Below are 16,601 nucleotides of genomic sequence, written 5' to 3' on the forward strand. Positions count from 1 at the left end.
GAGCACCCCCACCCCCCAGGTGGCTTTCTGCCAAGGGCTGGGCACAGACGGTGGTGTTGTGGGGGCACACTGGGCCCGCAGGGCAAGCTCCAGGCTGGCGTCCTGGGACCTCCTGTGTAGCCTGGCACACACATGCATGCCTGCAGTCCGGGCTGGCTGAGGCTGGGGGGGGGGATTGCTGCATGGGGATTCTGTGGAGTGCATGTGCACACGCGTGTGTGCATGTGTGTTTCACACATGGAAGCAATGAAGATGCTTACCAAAAGGTTCATTAGAGTTGGGTGGTAACAGAAGTGCCCCTCCGCGGCTCATAGCTCTGAGATGCAGGAGTTCTGTCCCACCCCACCCCGCTAGTCACTCAGAATATGAACACACACCGCCATCCAAGCGTCTTCAAGCTCACGAAGCCATCTGGCCCGTGTCTGCGGAGCTGGAGACAGAGCGAGCCCAAGAGCAGCAGGGGTCGAGACCTGCCCTGTGGTCTGCAGTCAGCACTTTCCTGGGGGGGCCCTGCTCCTTGGAAAATGTCTGCCCAAGAAACCTGGAGCTGGGGTTTTCCGCAAGAGCAGTGAGCATGTTCCATTGCTCACATCACATGGTGACCAACCAGGCACCAGAAATGACAGGTTTCTGAACGTGAAGTCGTCCCGTTTGTGTTGCGGCCACGTGGCCCCGCAAGGAGAAGGCCGACGTAAGTGCACAGCGACCAGTGAGTGAGTTCCTGCTTTAGGAGGGACTAAACGTGACCACTTGGGTCGACTCCTGTTTCCAACCTGAAGGAAGGCAAGTGTCACTGGAAGCAAGCCACCATCTGTGGCAGGGCCACGCACGGCCAGAGCAGTCATCGGGCCACCTTGCCGCAGGACGTGCCAGTGTGAGTTTTCCAGGAGTGGAGGCCCCGCTGTTTACCCCAAGTTCTGGGAGCATCGAGCAGACCTGAAACCCAGGCGAGTTCGTTCTTCACCACTTCCAGGTGGGAGCAGGGCAGGGGGTGGAGAGCTCGCAGATGCTCCCTTGATTTTCTGACGGGTCAAAGAAGAAGTGCCTGACTACCTGAGGACTCCGTGCTTACGTGAAACCCACTTCCTAGCTGAGGTCTACGCAGTCCAGGGCCACAGCTCACCCCAGGAAAGAATCAGTAGATGGAGTTGCACGGGTTAGATTCACCCCTGGCCAGAAGCAGGGAGGAGGTAATGGTGTCTGTTTATGACACACGGGAAAGTGGAAAGAGACCTGCCAAACCCAAGGGCTGCATTAGGTTTTGACCTGTGACTCCCAAATTAACCCAAAGACCAAACTTCCTGACTTGATAATAGGCAGACACTGAAGCACAGAGAAAGTTATCTCTCTATATTTTTAAAAGATTTAAATAGGCCTCATCCCCAAAGGTCACACTGATACATTTTGACACATAAGATTTAAGGACCTTCAAGTTGTTTTTGAAATCCGGAAAACTTCGGAACCTGCCAGCTCCCTCCAGGGCAGCTTATGCTGGAACGTCCCTCCCAAGTCCTTGCAGTCGAAGTCTTTTGTTAGTGTCTGCAGACCCTGAAGCCATACCAATCTCTTTCATCCTTAATATCAAGAAAACATCTAAAATTTGCAGAGCAGCCTAGTTTTATTTTAGAAAAGCAAACGAAAAATAATGGACGTTCTTGACATGCAAATACCTTTTGACTGCAAGAGAGCCACTGAGTTATTAAAAGCCAGAATCGAGAGTAAGACCGCAGCATGCCGGCCCGGTACCTTCCTCCAGCTGTGAGGGGTTGGTTCTGTGCGTTCTGTTGTTTGAACATCACTTCCAGCCTTCCCGAGATCCAGTGGGACCCAAGCAGGAAGGTTCTGTGCATGGAGGGGTTGGGAGCCTCGGTTAGCTGCCTCCACCAAGTCGGGGCTGTGATCACCCACCTGCACATGGCGATTTCAGTCCCCAGCTGTCCTCCCCACCCCTCCAGGCCCGGGCGGCTGGAGCCTTGCCCTCTTCCCCAAGGCCGTAGCCATCTACCGCAAGCCATCAGATCCAGCCAAAGGCTCCGTCACATCGGGGAGTCAAACATGGTCTTGAGCTCTCTGAGATCCGAGGAGCATCTTGAGAAACCCGTAGGGGCCGAGGGCTTGTCAGAGCAGCTGCAGCCCACGGCCCTCACTCCCTTCAGTGTTTTGTTTGTTTTTAAGGGAGATTTTTGCTCTAGGGCGTGTACATTCATGGGAAGACACAGAGAAACAGAAAGCAAGAAATCACCCCCAGGGGGACGGCCCCACGCTGCGCACACACCCGGTGTGATCCAGTCCGAGACTCAAACCACGGTCAACTACGTGAGTCCAGTGAGGTGACACTGCGCCATCTGCTGGTCCCCTCCCGTGAGTTTAGTACTGCAAGGATGCGCGTTCTGTTCCTGTCACACCAGGGACTTAAGAAGCCAGGTAGGTGCTCAGGAGAGGAAGTGCTTTCCTCTGACAGGCAGGGAAGTCTGCTGGTTTACCTCACCTAGGGAAGGTTTTGGTGACTCTTAAAAATCTGAAGGCTGCTGTTGGGGGCGACTTCATCCAAAACCACAACATCTCTGATGAATTGCAAGGAGGCAGTGGTTGGAGGGAGGCCTGGCAGTGACGGAGCAAGAGGCAGACGCTGCTCGCGCTGGCTCTGCCCACTCCCTGTGGAACCGAGCTCTGAAACAGGCTTCCTCCCCGATCTAGCAGGGTCTGGCTCTGGTCTTTCAAAGCGAGGCTTCTGGAGTGATGTGTCCTGAAATGCAAAATCAAACTAGACTTGGGGCCCCAGTTGCTTACGGTGTCGTTGCAGCTTCTTCCCGTCAGTGAGGTTGGCTCCCAGCTCCACGGCGGCTCGTTTCCGTGCTGACCATGCAGCCGTGTGAGGAGGGAGCCTTAGGAGCCCACCTCCCCTTGTCCCGAGGACCAGTTCCAGCGGGTACGTCGGCTCTCACGTGCATGCGTCACGGACGGCGTGAGCGTCAGGCTCGTGTGCTAGAGACACACACCTACCAACGTGCTCACCAGTCTAGACGACCCCTTCCAGTGTGGCTGGGGCTTTGACTCACCCACCCTGCTGGCACGGCGTGGTTCTCCCAGAACCCGTAGCCTGTGTTCTCTGAGGCCCCGTCTGGAGAGCTCCGCTCCCTCCGGCCTCACGGCTTGTGGTGAATGGCATCGTGCGTGGACTGGATGCGGTGGGAGGGGTGTTGGCAAGGGTACGGAGCGGGAGCCTCTGGCACCGGTGGGACTGCAGGATGGTGTAGCCACTGTGGGCAACAGCACAGCGACGCCGCAGGCCTTGAACCTAGACCTAGACCTGTGACCCAGCAAGTCCACGTCAGGGGCTGTGCCCCAGAGATCTCCGAGAGGAATTCACAGACCGTGTTCATAAAGATGCTGCTCAGGGCAGCCCAAGTGTCACCACAGATGAAGGGGAAGGGTGTGAACATGTGACACTGTCATTCAGCCTCCACAGGGAGACTGGCCCGGGCTGTGGCGGACGAACCTGGGGACATTGTGCTGAACGATGTCACAAAAGACAAATACTGAGTGGTTCCACTTCCAGGAGATGCCGGAGGGGTCAGTCACCTCTGAGACGGGCAGTCAGATGGTGGCTGCCGGGGCCGAGGGACGGGAGCCTGGGCCACAGTTTTACGTTTGGGAGGATGGAAGCGCTGGAGGGGTGCCGCCTGGCACGTGAAGATGCTCCCACTGAACTGCACCCCGTTAGCAGCTGAGATGGTAAATTTTATGTTATGCTTATTTCACCACAATTAAAAAAGTTTTTAAAGGGTAGGAATAGGACCTGACTGAGTTTGCAGGGACCTGGCGTGGGGAGAGCACGGGGAAGCCAGGAAGCCTCAGCTCACAAATGAAGACCTGAGGGACATGCAGGAAAATAGCTCTGCAGGCTCTGGGGACTTCAAGGAGCAGCCGGACTTTGCCACCTCGCCAGCGAAGACGTGTCCCTGGTGCTCCAAGAAGTGGCACGGGGAGCTCAGGGGAAGGGAAGGCCCTGCTGTGAAGAGGAACGCGGAAACGGAGGCGCTGAAGCAGGAGAGGAGTTCTGCGTGGGTCACAGGCCCTGCGTTTTACCAGCAGCTCTGCAGCTGGAGCATCTGGCAGGACAATGAGGCTGGGTGAGCCCAGAGAGAGGCCAGACACCAGGGCAGCAGGGGACGGGATTAAAGATGAATCGCTTTGGGGTGCTGGAGGATTTAGAAGCCCGAAACAGCAGGGTGGACATGCTGCGAAGGGAAAACAAAGGCCCTCAGGAGAAGACCCTGGTGTTTAGTGGAAGGAGGAACCCCAGAGCCAGAAGGAGCCTCTCCCTCCACTTTCCAGCAGACTCAATCCTAGACTGATGGAGGGCGTGGGGGTGCAGGGTACCCCTCAGCCGTAGCAGAGGAAGCGATGCATGTGGGGTCAGGGCAGTGCTTGCGTTTGGGTGAGGGTGTCTGTCCTTGAGGTCTGATTAGTCTTAGCCGTGTTGTGACAACCGCAGCCTCGTCACTGGACACCTGCGAGAGGCCTTTTACTGAGGAAAACCCAGCATTCCGGTACTGCTGTCGCTCATGAATCCAGTCTCCTGGGCCTGCCTCACCTGACTTCCAGGTCGCTTCCAGTCTGATTACTGAGCAAGGCTCAGGTGCAGGACGGGTCAGGTTCGAGACTCCCCACGGCCCCATGTCACCGTTTCAGAGGTGCGCAGACACCACCTCTTCTCCAAGCACGCCCAGCTCCCCAGCCCTCTTGTTTTCAGCCTGCTCCTCTCCTGACCTTGGAAGCACGGTCTTGTTCCTCTCCCTAAAGATGGGTGCACGGCCGGTTCCTGGGCAGACGGGTATGGCTGAGTCCCAGAAGACCACGAGCCCTGGGAAGCGAGGCTTCGTGGGGCACACAAGTGAGTCTCCAAACCCCGAGACCCCACAGAGCGCTGTGGCCCCAGCCACCCTCACCTTGCAGGGTCACTCCAGCTGGGATGGGAAGGCTCGGAACGGTGCCCTCTGGTGCAGGGGGTGGGACCATACCCCTCCTGGGCAAACAGCTCTGCCACCAGCCCATCCCTGAGCCCCATTCCCAGGCCAATGACCGATTCTTGGTTGTCAAGGTCTCCCCAGAGCTCAGAGAGGTCATGAGAACTACCGTGGAGGGGAGTGTAGGACGGGGCAACGCTCCGTGAGGCTGGCCACTTAGCAACCTGCCTCCGGCTCCATAGAACGGCTCAATGACAGGCTGAGGGTTCTTTCCAGTTCAATTTCATGAGCTGAGACCCTGGCCCCAATCTCCTTCCCGACTGCCCCACACGTGGAAAAGCCCCGTTGCTATTTGCTCTGTAAAACAATCCCTGGGCGAAGTCTGGATGACGGGAGACACCTGAAGAAATGACAAGTGCACAGACACTGTCACCCCCCCAACCAGGCCTGGGGAGCAAATGCCAGCTCCTGGGATGCCCGGGCTGGCTGCCCTCCCCGGAGACCGAGCAGGCCCTTTGGGAAGGAGCTCCTCCCAGCCGCTGAGGAAGCCAGCCGTCATCCTTGGGCCCGAGCCCAGCAAGGAGCCAAAGCTCACAGTTTCTCTAGGAAGCAGGGACTTGGCACATTCTGGACTTGGGTTCCAGGAGCAGATGGCCTAGGGTGAGGCCCGGGGCTCCCCGGTGTGCCCCTCTCACAGGCTGGCCGTGTGCTTTGACAAGGTGGAGGGTGGTGGGAAGGGACGGCGGCTGTGCACGGGCCATCCCCACACGGAGCCCGTACCCCAGCCCACTTTCCACGGCAACTGTGCAAACACCGAGCTGGCCACACTTCAACTTGGCCTTCTGTCCACAGGGTCCTGCGTGTGAACGCAGCGTCTGGGCCTTCCCAGAGGCCGGGGAACATGCCTCCTGGTGTTTCCAGAGCTGTGGGAAGCTGCTCATTTCGCTCCTGGTGTGAACCCGTAGTGACCCCTTAGGAGACCTTCCAGAGGCCGTCGGGCCGATCGTGGTTTGTCAGCATTCACGAAACTGTTTTTCCACCCAGGCTCATCTTCACTATCCAAAGCCATAAGCAGAATTCTTTCCAGGGCGGAAACTGTACCTTATTTACAAGTACCCAAGTGCCTACTATACATACGCTAGATGTTCAATGAAGTTCGTTGTGAACAGAAATAATTGTGCTGTATGGGAAAGGGAAGTTCCAATTCTGCTGTGCATCTTTAAGCAAATCGCTTAACCTCTCTGAGCTGCTGGCTCCTTGCTGTGAAGTGGGTATGATACAGAAGCCCTGGCTCTGTGGAAAGGCCTACGCAGTACGGAGGAATAGCATGTCTGGCTGGTGGTAAGTGCGCCATGAGTAAATGTTCCCAGCAGGCTCAGACCCGTCCCCTGCTCTTGTGATTGTAATGCCATCCTTGCAGGGTGGGAGGAAGGCAGACTCACTCCCTCCTGTTTGGCCACGAAGAGCAGCAAAGGCCCAGAAGGAAAGGGCGGTAGGGACAATGCTTGCTCTGCTCCCGCTGAGCGCTCCAGCCTGGGCAGCTGTTCTGGAAGGTCCAGGGAAGGCCAAGCTTGCATGGAACTCACTGGAGCAGCTCAGTCAAAATGGCCAGCCAAAGGCTTCAGGACCCAATAAGAGCCCAGGTCCTCGGGAAGGCCAGCTCAGGAGGTGGCACTTCAGGGGGCGGGGCAGAGGTTCCATGAGGCCCCTTCGCACACTTGGGCTTCGGAGTCCCACCCTCCTAAGCAGTTGGCGTCTCCTGACTTGTGCCATCAGATACAAGCTCGGTTTCGATACCAAGCTAAGCTCTCCATCTTTCCACAGTCTGACCTACGGCTGAACGGAATCACTGTGAAGAGACAGAGAAAGCCTGCGGGTCCCCCACAGAGTGGATAAGGCCTCGCGTCCGAGGATCCGGCACCTGGCAGGGCCCTGTGGTCTGCCTCTGCAGGAATGGACACAGGCTGAGGCGACTGCCCGGCACCTAGGGTGAGTGGTAGACACGAAGGGCTGGAAGGGAACCCCGAGCTCGTCTCCCCCGTGCCCTTCACTATTTAAAGCACCAGTTACAATTTATGAAGTGACACGAATACCCGCTCACGGAGAACGGGCAGGGCTAGAGTAACAGGCACCCTCCCTGCTGTCACAGCCCCACGTAGCGGTGTTGGCAGGTGACTTCCGACATTCCTGAGACACCTTATAGAAGTGGGCCTGCCGTACTTATTACTTTGAAACTTGCTTTTCATTCCATAAGGACACGTCTCGGAGGTCTTCTCGTCGTTATGTATTATTTTGACAAATGCACCCTATCCCATAAGAATCTGCTGTAGTTCATTTAATAATCCCCCAGTAATAGGTGCTTCAGGTCGCTCACAGTTTCTCGCTCTTAGAAATGGTGCTTCCATAAGTAATCTTCACCCTCTTTTTGTGCACCTGCACAAGTTTATTTGAAGGCTAGATTTCTAAATGAAAACTGCAAAGATATTTTGAATAGAAAATTATAAAAGAGATTGTCAAAATGTGATCCTGAAAGGAAATACCAGTTTACTATTAACATGGGATGAGAGATTTTTTCCCCCATCGACATTAGATTTTTTTTTTTGAAAGGTTTTTGCTATAGGGCGCATGCACTCGCCAGAAAGACAGAGAGAGACAGAGAGACAGAAAGTGAGAAATAACCCCCCAGGGGGGATGGTCACGCCACAATCCCTTCTCTTCCATTCTCCTCTCGAGATCTTGGGCATGCACGCACACGCACCCAGCCTGAGTTTAGGCCACCAGGTCCTGGACTTGAACCACGGTCGACTACATGGGAGCTCAGCAACATAGCCGTTACGCTAACTGCTGGTTTCTCCTCTCGGGATCTTGGGCATGCATGCACACACGCCCAGTATGAGTTTAAGCCACCGGGTCTGGGACTCGAACCACGGTCGACTACATGGGAGTCCAGTGACATAGCCATTATGCCACTGCTGGTCCCGACATTAAATATTTTTCATGTTTTCAATTTCTGTTCATTATAAAAATTAAGAAGAAATTTTATTGGTTATACTGAATTTCTGTGACTATATTTTCATGTATTTATTGGCCATATGAATTTCTTTATCTGTTAATTACTGGTTCATATCTTTTCCAAAAAAAATGGATTTTTATTTAACTTCTGGATTTATTGCTACTCCTCCTGCATTCCTATTCATTAGCCATTTTTCCGTAGCAATATTTTTATAGTCTTGTTTATTTTAAAAGTTCATGTCATGTTCGTATAAATTGTTTTGATTTTCAGGTAAACAGAATTGTCTGTGATTTCCTGTAGAACATTAAGGCCCTATTTTTGTTTATAAAGACTGGTTTTTTTTTTTTTTTTTTTTTTGAGAGTTTTTTGCTATAGGGTGCATGCATTCGCCAAAAAGACAGAGAGAGGGAACCAGCAGTTAGCATAATGGCTATGTCGCTGGACTCCCACACAGTCGACCACAGTTCGTGTCCCGGACCCGGTGGCTTAAAACGCACGCCGGGTGCATGTGCATGTGTGCCCAAGATCCCGAGAGGAGAATGGAGGAGAACGGATTGCGGTGTGATCATCCCCCCTGGGGGGTGATTTCTCACTTTCTGTCTCTATGTCTCTCTCTGTCTGTCTGGCGAGTGCACGCGCCCTATAGCAAAAATCTCCCCCCCCCCAAAAAAAAGACAGAGATAGACAGAGAGACAGAAAGCGAGAAATCACCCCCAGGAGGGATGGCCGCGCTGCAATCCCTTCTCCATTCTCCTCTTGGAATCTTGGGCACGCATGCACACGCGCCCGGCATGAGTTTTAAGCCACCAGGTCTGGGACACAAACCGCGGTCGACTACGTGGGAGTCCAGCAACATAGCCATTACGCTAACTGCTGGTTCCCCTTGGTTTATAAAGACTTTTCACATGACAAGGCTATAAGATTACCTGCCTATTTTTATAACACGAGAATCAGATGATTAGACTGCCCGTTTTCATCCTTACTCATGTGGAATTTTAAATATATATATATACTGTAAGCATAGAATATAATTTTATTCTTTTACAGATAAATAACCAACTTTCTTATTGAAGTAGTAATGAAATAGCTGTTATTTTCCTGCTGGTTTAGAATGTAAATTTCACCACACAGTGAATTAGTGATACGTTTCTTATCTCTCTTTTCACCTGTCGATTCCTTGTACGTTTGTCTACTGTATGAATATTCCGGGTCTCTTCCAGGTTGCTTACGTTTTTTATGTGCTCATTTCATTGAGATATAGTTCACATGTCATATAATCCACCCTTCTAAGATGTACAATTCCATGATTTTTAGTATGTTTAAACCCTGGTGCAACCACAAGCTCTATTTTAGAACATTTCCATTGCCCCAAAACAGAAGGCCTGTACCCAGTGGCTGTCACTCCCCATTTCCCCTGCCCTGTCCTGCGTTAGGCGATGACTGCTCTGCAACTTGTCCCTAAGGATCTGCTGATTCTGTACACTTCACACAGGTGGATCTGTGCAATAGATGGCCTTCGGATTGGTTTCTTTCCCGTACCATAGTGGATTCCAGGTGCATCCATGCTGTTCTGTGTATGGATATGTCATTTCTTTTCTTTTTCTAATAATTATCCCTTTTTATTGCCAAATAACATTATATTGCAAGGAACATCTCATAGCCTGTTATGCATCCCTCAGTTGACAGACCTTTGGGCCGTTCCCAGCTTTCGGGCAGTATGAATAATGCTGCCCCGGGCATTCGTGCACACGTGGACATGTTTCCACTTCGCTAGGGCATACACCTTGGAGGGAATTGTTGGGTCCTATGGTGACTGCATTCAACCCTGGGGGAACCGCCCGACTATTTTTCACAGCAGACGCACCCTCTTATAATCCTCCTGGTATTGTACGAGGGTTTTAATTTCTCCAGATGGCCGCTAGCCAACACTTGCTGTTTTACATCATACTCATTCTGGTGGCTGTAAAATAGTACTTACTATTTCACGTGCCTTCTGTTTGAGCACGGCCAGTGGCGCTGAGCCACTCTTCACGAGCTGATTGCATGCATGAAGTGCACACACTGGCTGGACGAGCACAGGCATGGGATGACGGAGCTGCGCCTCGGAGCACAGGGCTCGCACCTGCTTACACAGCAGCATTTCTGTGTGGCTGAAAGACAGTACATCTGTTTACAAGGCCGTCTGTGCTCTGTCTCCACGTTGTACTCATGCGTCTTTTGAAAATGCTCTGTAACTTAAATATTTTCAAATACCAGCTTCCATCCCATTGCTTCCCCTTCCATTTGTGGACAAGATATGGAGTCCTAGTTTGTTGGAGTGACTTGTCCGAGATTCTGGAGTTCCGGGGGAAGGACACCAACACTGCTCGAATCTTTCTTTCACACTCTAATGTATTGTGGTCCAGATCCTTTCTTCAGATCATTCCATATCTCCAGTCCAGGAAGCTTCGCATGAGGCGTAGTAGGCTCAGGACCACCCACTCAGGATACGCACTGGAAATGACTTCACACAGCTGATGCTGCTGTCTAGAATAAGTTCGGCGGACACGTACAACCATGTTGGTGTTAGCTCTTCTGTGGGCTTTCGTTCCTCTGCTTCTCCCTGGAAATGCAGTTCAGCTGTCTGAGGATAGCTCCTGACTTATTTGTGTCTTATTTCTAGTCCCCTTAAACAAGCATTTTGTACTTGGGACAAGGAATTTTATGCAGTTCTGAGAGTGCCAGGCGCTGGTGGCTTCTCTCCCCAGGACTTTAATAAGGTTATCTCTTCACCCGCTGGGGGACATTCCCTAGCTAGTTGGTACTGAGGCAGTTTGTGAACACAATGATGAATTTCTGCTCCCTCAAATTGCTGAGTTTGGCAAATCTCTTCAGCACAAAGTTACTAAGATCTCCCCAGCTGTGGCCTGTTGTTGCTGTTCCGGGAGCAATACAGTGGGACATTACTCATCCCTTAGAAAAAGGCTATTAAAGCATCCCACAAGACAGAAAATGGCATGAAGCAGGTGTCTCCTGGAGAAAACTAAACATTCCACAGCCAAATATGATGATCTGGTACTAAATCTGCTTCCTGAAGCCTAATTTATTTCTTGTCTCTCAATTAAAATGAGACTTTAGGCAAAAATGTAATTGTAGTGGCTAGGCCTAAAGTTATAATGCAAAGAATCTTCATCTCATTTTATCTGCTGAGTTCGGTAGGACAAATTTACCAATTAAGCATTACATTCTCCTTCCAGCCTTAAGTATATCGTTAACACCTCCATGATTTAGAAACATAGAAATGAGAGACTAGGTGGAGTTCTAAGGTCACATAATAAAATGGCTCGCTGAAGAGTACCAGGGTGAGGCACCCTGCCTGGTTGGGGCTGAAATGTCCCATCTGCCTATGTATTGTGTGTCTTCTTGACAGGGTAGCATCAGGTGTCATGGAGAGGCTCGGCTGCCTTTTATGACTCTAGCAGACACTGGGATTCAGTCACAGATTTCTCTCGTGTAGAAACCGTCTCCACATCATGCCCCGGACAGTCGCTGTAAATGGTCAAAGTTGTCACTTTTCATTAATTTAATCTGTGTTTAGGAGCATGAGTTTTATTGAAGAATGGGTTCTGTGATTATATATATATATATATATATATATATATACACACACACACACACACACACACACATACATACATATATATTTACTAAAATCCTCTCATTTTAGAGTTGAAAAATGGAGTCCCAGACAGGTTCAAGAATATACCACAGTTTATGGCAGAATCAAAACTGAAATCATTGCCTCTTGTCTCCTGGAAGAATATGAGTCTTTACAGCTGTCTGCAAATTACTGTCTCTTGTGAATGATCTGACCCGTATCCCAGGTTGTCAGTGCTATGTAAATGGTCCATCCATTCATCAGAGAGAACAGTAATTAGTGCACCTAATGACTGTGCTCCTCTTTGTAGTCATGTCAGCTCAGAATACACCTTAGTTAGCATAGATTTTGTACCCAGCTGACAAAAGGAGCATGGGGTGGGAGAGTGGAGAGGAAGAGAAAGCAGCCTCACTGAACATGGTATGCCAACTACATCTGTCACTTGTGTTGTCTCATTAACTCTGACAATGACTCAACAAGGAAATCAAAGACCCCATTTTAACAAGACGGGAAAGAAACACCCTTTATATCACCTAAGAGCCTTGTCTAAATTTAACACCAAAATGACATTATTCCAAAGCCTATGCCTTTACAAACTTAAGGAATGTTTAGATTTATTTGAGAACAAAAACAAAACCTTCCATAATTATACCCACAAATCTCCTAGATTCTGTGGAGGCCAGTTGAGAAACCACACTAGAAGTGAAGTGCTACCAGTCAGAGGAGAAAAACAATTATGTATTTTAGAGCTACCAACTCAGGCCAGCTGGCCCAGCTGGGCCTCAGTGCCAGCAAGTCCTAGCTGGGCAAAGGCAACATGTCACTAAATGCTCTTGGACCTGTTCCTCATCTGTAAAATGCAGATGCTACTATAACCTACCTTGTAATATTGCTGCAAAGGTAAAATGAGTACAACTATTTAAAGTTAGATAAACCAGTAGTACATGGCAGAAAGTTAAGTAAACATATTTGATGCTAGTATACATGAGAGGTTCATGGAAAATGCATATTATGGAAAAAGATAAAACTATGCATGGATTTCAAAGTGTTTTACACCAAAAAAACCCACAGTTTAATTCGATTTTCCACGAACTATTTGAAATACACAAGTAAGCTGCAAACCAAACAAAAACAAAAACAAAACAGATTATAGTTATGAGCTGATAATCTCAGAATAGACGTAAGTTGATTTTTAAAATCAGTTGTGCTATAGAGTTCAAACCCTGACTGGAGAGACAGGGAGGGAGAAAGGAGGAAAATTAAGAAATCACCCCTCAGGGAAGATGACCATGCCACAATCCCTTTCCCTCCATTCTCCTCCAGAATTTTGGTCATGTGTGCATACACACCTGACATGTTTTTCAAGCTGCCAGGTCTGGGACTCAAACCACAGAGTCAATCATATGGGATCCAGTCACTTTGACCCCCATACCACCTGGCTGGCCCATAAATTATGTTTTTATGATATCAGTACAGTGGGGATACAAAATTTAAGAAGAAATAACAGGTGCTCAAGGAGTCTGAGCCCTGAGAATGCATCCTTTCAGCCTAGTCTGAGAAGTGCTGCTCTCCAGCAATTTCTGCCAAGAACTGTTACCTTTTGGGATAGCGAGTGAGCCCGACTCCTATTAATCGTGAGGCCCATACAAGTCACATGCTCTTGTTTATAAATGCAAGTGTTCTAAAGAGACGCAGTTCGGCCAGGAAAACAAGTCTAGTCCACAACCAACACTTAAGCTCTCACGAGCGAATGACTGAGCCGTTGCCATCTGCAGACGGAGATCAGCCCAGCACCGACATAAATCCCTGCCCGAGGGTGGGTCTGGACCAGGCACCGTCAGCCCCTGTGGAGTAGGAAGCAGAGCCCAGGTTCCTGCCTCTCAGCGCAGCCCTGGAGTCCGGATTTCTTCTTTCGCCAGCTCTCAAGGTCTGACACTGAAGAAATACAGGAACTTTCCAGTTATGCAGTTGTGCTTCTCAAATAGGCAGCAAATGCATCTCACTGCCCCCCCTCCGATCCCGGGAACAACTGATGATTACAAATCAAAGGGGAAGACGCCAGAGGTGAGCCATGGCTTAGTGGTTAAGGGGCTGGATCCCATATGGCCCACCGTGGTTCGCACCTCAGCCCTGCTTACTTGATGGTGATGGGACGGAGAAATGGAGGAGGGCTTGCGGTGTGACCGTGCCCCTTTGTAGGTTGCTTTCTCCTCTCCTCTCTCTGGTAATAACATAAGGGAAAAGCCAGAGGCTGGAGGGCAGGCAGCTTCCCGGCAGCAGCAGCCGCAGCCTCCTGTCTTCAGTGGTGGGCTCTCCTGGCTCAGGCTTCTGTGTCCCCGCGCACCGCGTCAGGAACCAGCTAGGGCCGCGGGGACCTCCTCAGAAGCTCACAGCTGGTTGGCACCAACAGATGAAGGTGGAGAGAATGCAGAGCAGATACAGAGCTAAAATCAGTGAGGCAGGAAGGAAAACTGGTCATTCCTTCTGATCAATGCAGTCACTGAGCCCCGGGTCACAAAGTTTAAAGGACCCTCAGGAGACCTGACATGGTACAATTGCAGAGCCACAAGCCATCATTCAGAAAGCTGGCGTCTTCCCCAAGGACTAAGGCCCAATGACTTGGCTTCAGCAGCCAGGGGAGAAGGTGTTGTCCCCTAGGCCCCCTATGCATTTCGTGGTCAGTGCCTTCCCTCCCTGCTCTATAAAGGCTCTTAAAAATTCAGGACTGACGCCAGTACCGAGGCAGACAGACCTGGAATACATGACAAATAAAGAAACCTAGACTATTATTAGCAGCAGGCATGCCGCTCCTGGCTATTTCATGGCTCGTTTTAGATACATCATCCCCATCCGAAAGAGGGAAATGCGCCCTGCGTCCAGGGCAGTTAGCGCAGCCTGCAATGAATGGGCTTCCCAGACGGCGCCATCAGCTCTGCCATGGTTGGCAGGTGAGTAAATTGGGCTTTACTAGGAGTTATTAAAGATGGTTTTTGGCTGATTTACTACCTGCTGGGTTTCCATGGAAGTTGAGTATATAAATACACTAGGCCACCAGCATTAATCTTTTGTTCTTAATTCATTGCCATGTCCAACGTGCAGACAGGAGCGGCATGCCGATGAGACCAGGAGCCACTGCAGGTAGGCGCAGCCGCAGTGCCGGCCGTCCTGGCTCTGGGGACGTAGCAGATCCAGCCCAGTCCTTGCTATTGAGATGCACTGTGGTTGGGGAGCCCTAGGCAGGGGCACTTGGGATCTTCTGGCTGTCCCTGACCAAGTCCAGCTTGTCTCACTCAAGGCCTTTGCCTTTCTGTCCCTTGGCCTGTCTATGCTGATCCAGTGGTGCTCAAGTCGCCCTGGTGAATGGTCATCCCTGCCGCCTGGGTGTCTGCATGGCTGCTCTTGGTAAGGCTACTGTGTCCGCACACTCTCTGTGGCTCGCCTCCTGCCTCTGGAGAGAGACCAGTGCCAAGAAGGAGGGTAAGCCAGAGCTGCCACCCACCCAAGGACCTCATGAATTCCAGCAGCCCCCGCTGCTCCAGCCCCGCTCAGGGGACCTGCCTCACAGTGGCTCAGTTTGTCCCAGTCCATCGCAAGCTCCCAGGCTTCTGAGACCAAGCCCTGCACCCTGGAGACCATGGCTGGCATGCTCCCACCCCCACTTCAGCTCCTGCTGTGCACCCCCTCCACTGCAGAGGCCTAGTTCTTCCCTGGAAACCCTGCTTCCACACCCCTCCCTTGCGGCTCTTGTCCACAGCCTTCCTGGGATGCCAGCTGCCTTTGTGGAGGGGCCTCTGCATTCTGAAGCAGCCGGATTTCCCTCCTGTGTAAAAGGCCCCAGCCACCCCAGGTGTAATCACCTATGGGCCCTTTCACTGGAGGTCGGTCACAGCTCACTGCCCCCTCCTACCACTCCTGTCTTCACTCTGATTCTTTCTTTCTTTTTAAATTTATATTTAATCATTGTACATCTTTACAGCGTATAATATGGTTTTTCAAAGTGTGCTTGCTGTGCATGTCAATCAATCCAATTAAAAAATGGGCAAATGAGCCGAACAGCCAACTCTCCAAGGAAGACATACAAATGGCCAAAAAGCACATGAAAAAAGGTTCACATCCCTTGTCATCAGGGAAATGCAGATCAAAGCCACAATGAGGTACCACTTAACCCCAGTCAGAATGGCTGTGATCAAAAAGCAAAGACCGACAAGTGCTGGCACAGCTGTGGTGAGAAGGGAGCCCGCCTTCACTGTTGGCAGGAATGTAAATTAGTGCTTTTGGTGACTTCAAAGCCACATTCACTTCATCCACGTCCTCGACAGTGGCCTCGTCCTCTGGTTGCCCCAGCCACCCACCCCACTGCCAACTGCGCCAGCCACACACCCCACTGCCAGCAACCGTGTCAGCTCCAATGTATGTGTTTCAAACACTGCACCCTCTGACCGGTGCCTCCTACCCTCCCAGCGCACTCCCACAGCTACCCGGAAGCTGAGAGGTCGGAGCCTGGCTAACACCTCCAACCTGTGGCCATCTGCCCGGAAATCCCCACCCTTGCCCCAACCCTCGTCCTCAGCGTTCAGCCCTCCACTTTGAGCGCTCCGTGCGTGCCCCCTCAGCAAGCTCATCCGCCTCTCTGCTGCAGATCCTGGGCAAGCACCAATGAAATCCAGGCTACTCTGAATTAACCCTAAGAGTTGCCCGACTGTGGCCACAATGATAGGGCAGCTGGGCTGACTTGGTGTCAACCCAAGAAATCTAAGACCAGAAACCTACGCGGCCCTGAGGACCACTCAGCAAGCCTGCAGCCCCTGAAGACTCACCGTCTCCCAGCCCCTCTGCTCCTTTCTCAGCTGCTACATCCTCCCATGTCTTCACTCTCAGCTTGTGGCCTGGCTTCCAGTTCACTGAGAACAGATTCGACTGGAGGGAAACACCTACCCGAGCCACGCCTGCGGATCCCCACTGGGCACGGCCCCGGCGCCGT

The sequence above is a fragment of the Tupaia chinensis genome, unplaced genomic scaffold, assembly GCF_000334495.1.
Source record: "Tupaia chinensis unplaced genomic scaffold, TupChi_1.0 Scaffold000161_1, whole genome shotgun sequence".
NCBI lineage: Eukaryota > Metazoa > Chordata > Mammalia > Scandentia > Tupaiidae > Tupaia > Tupaia belangeri.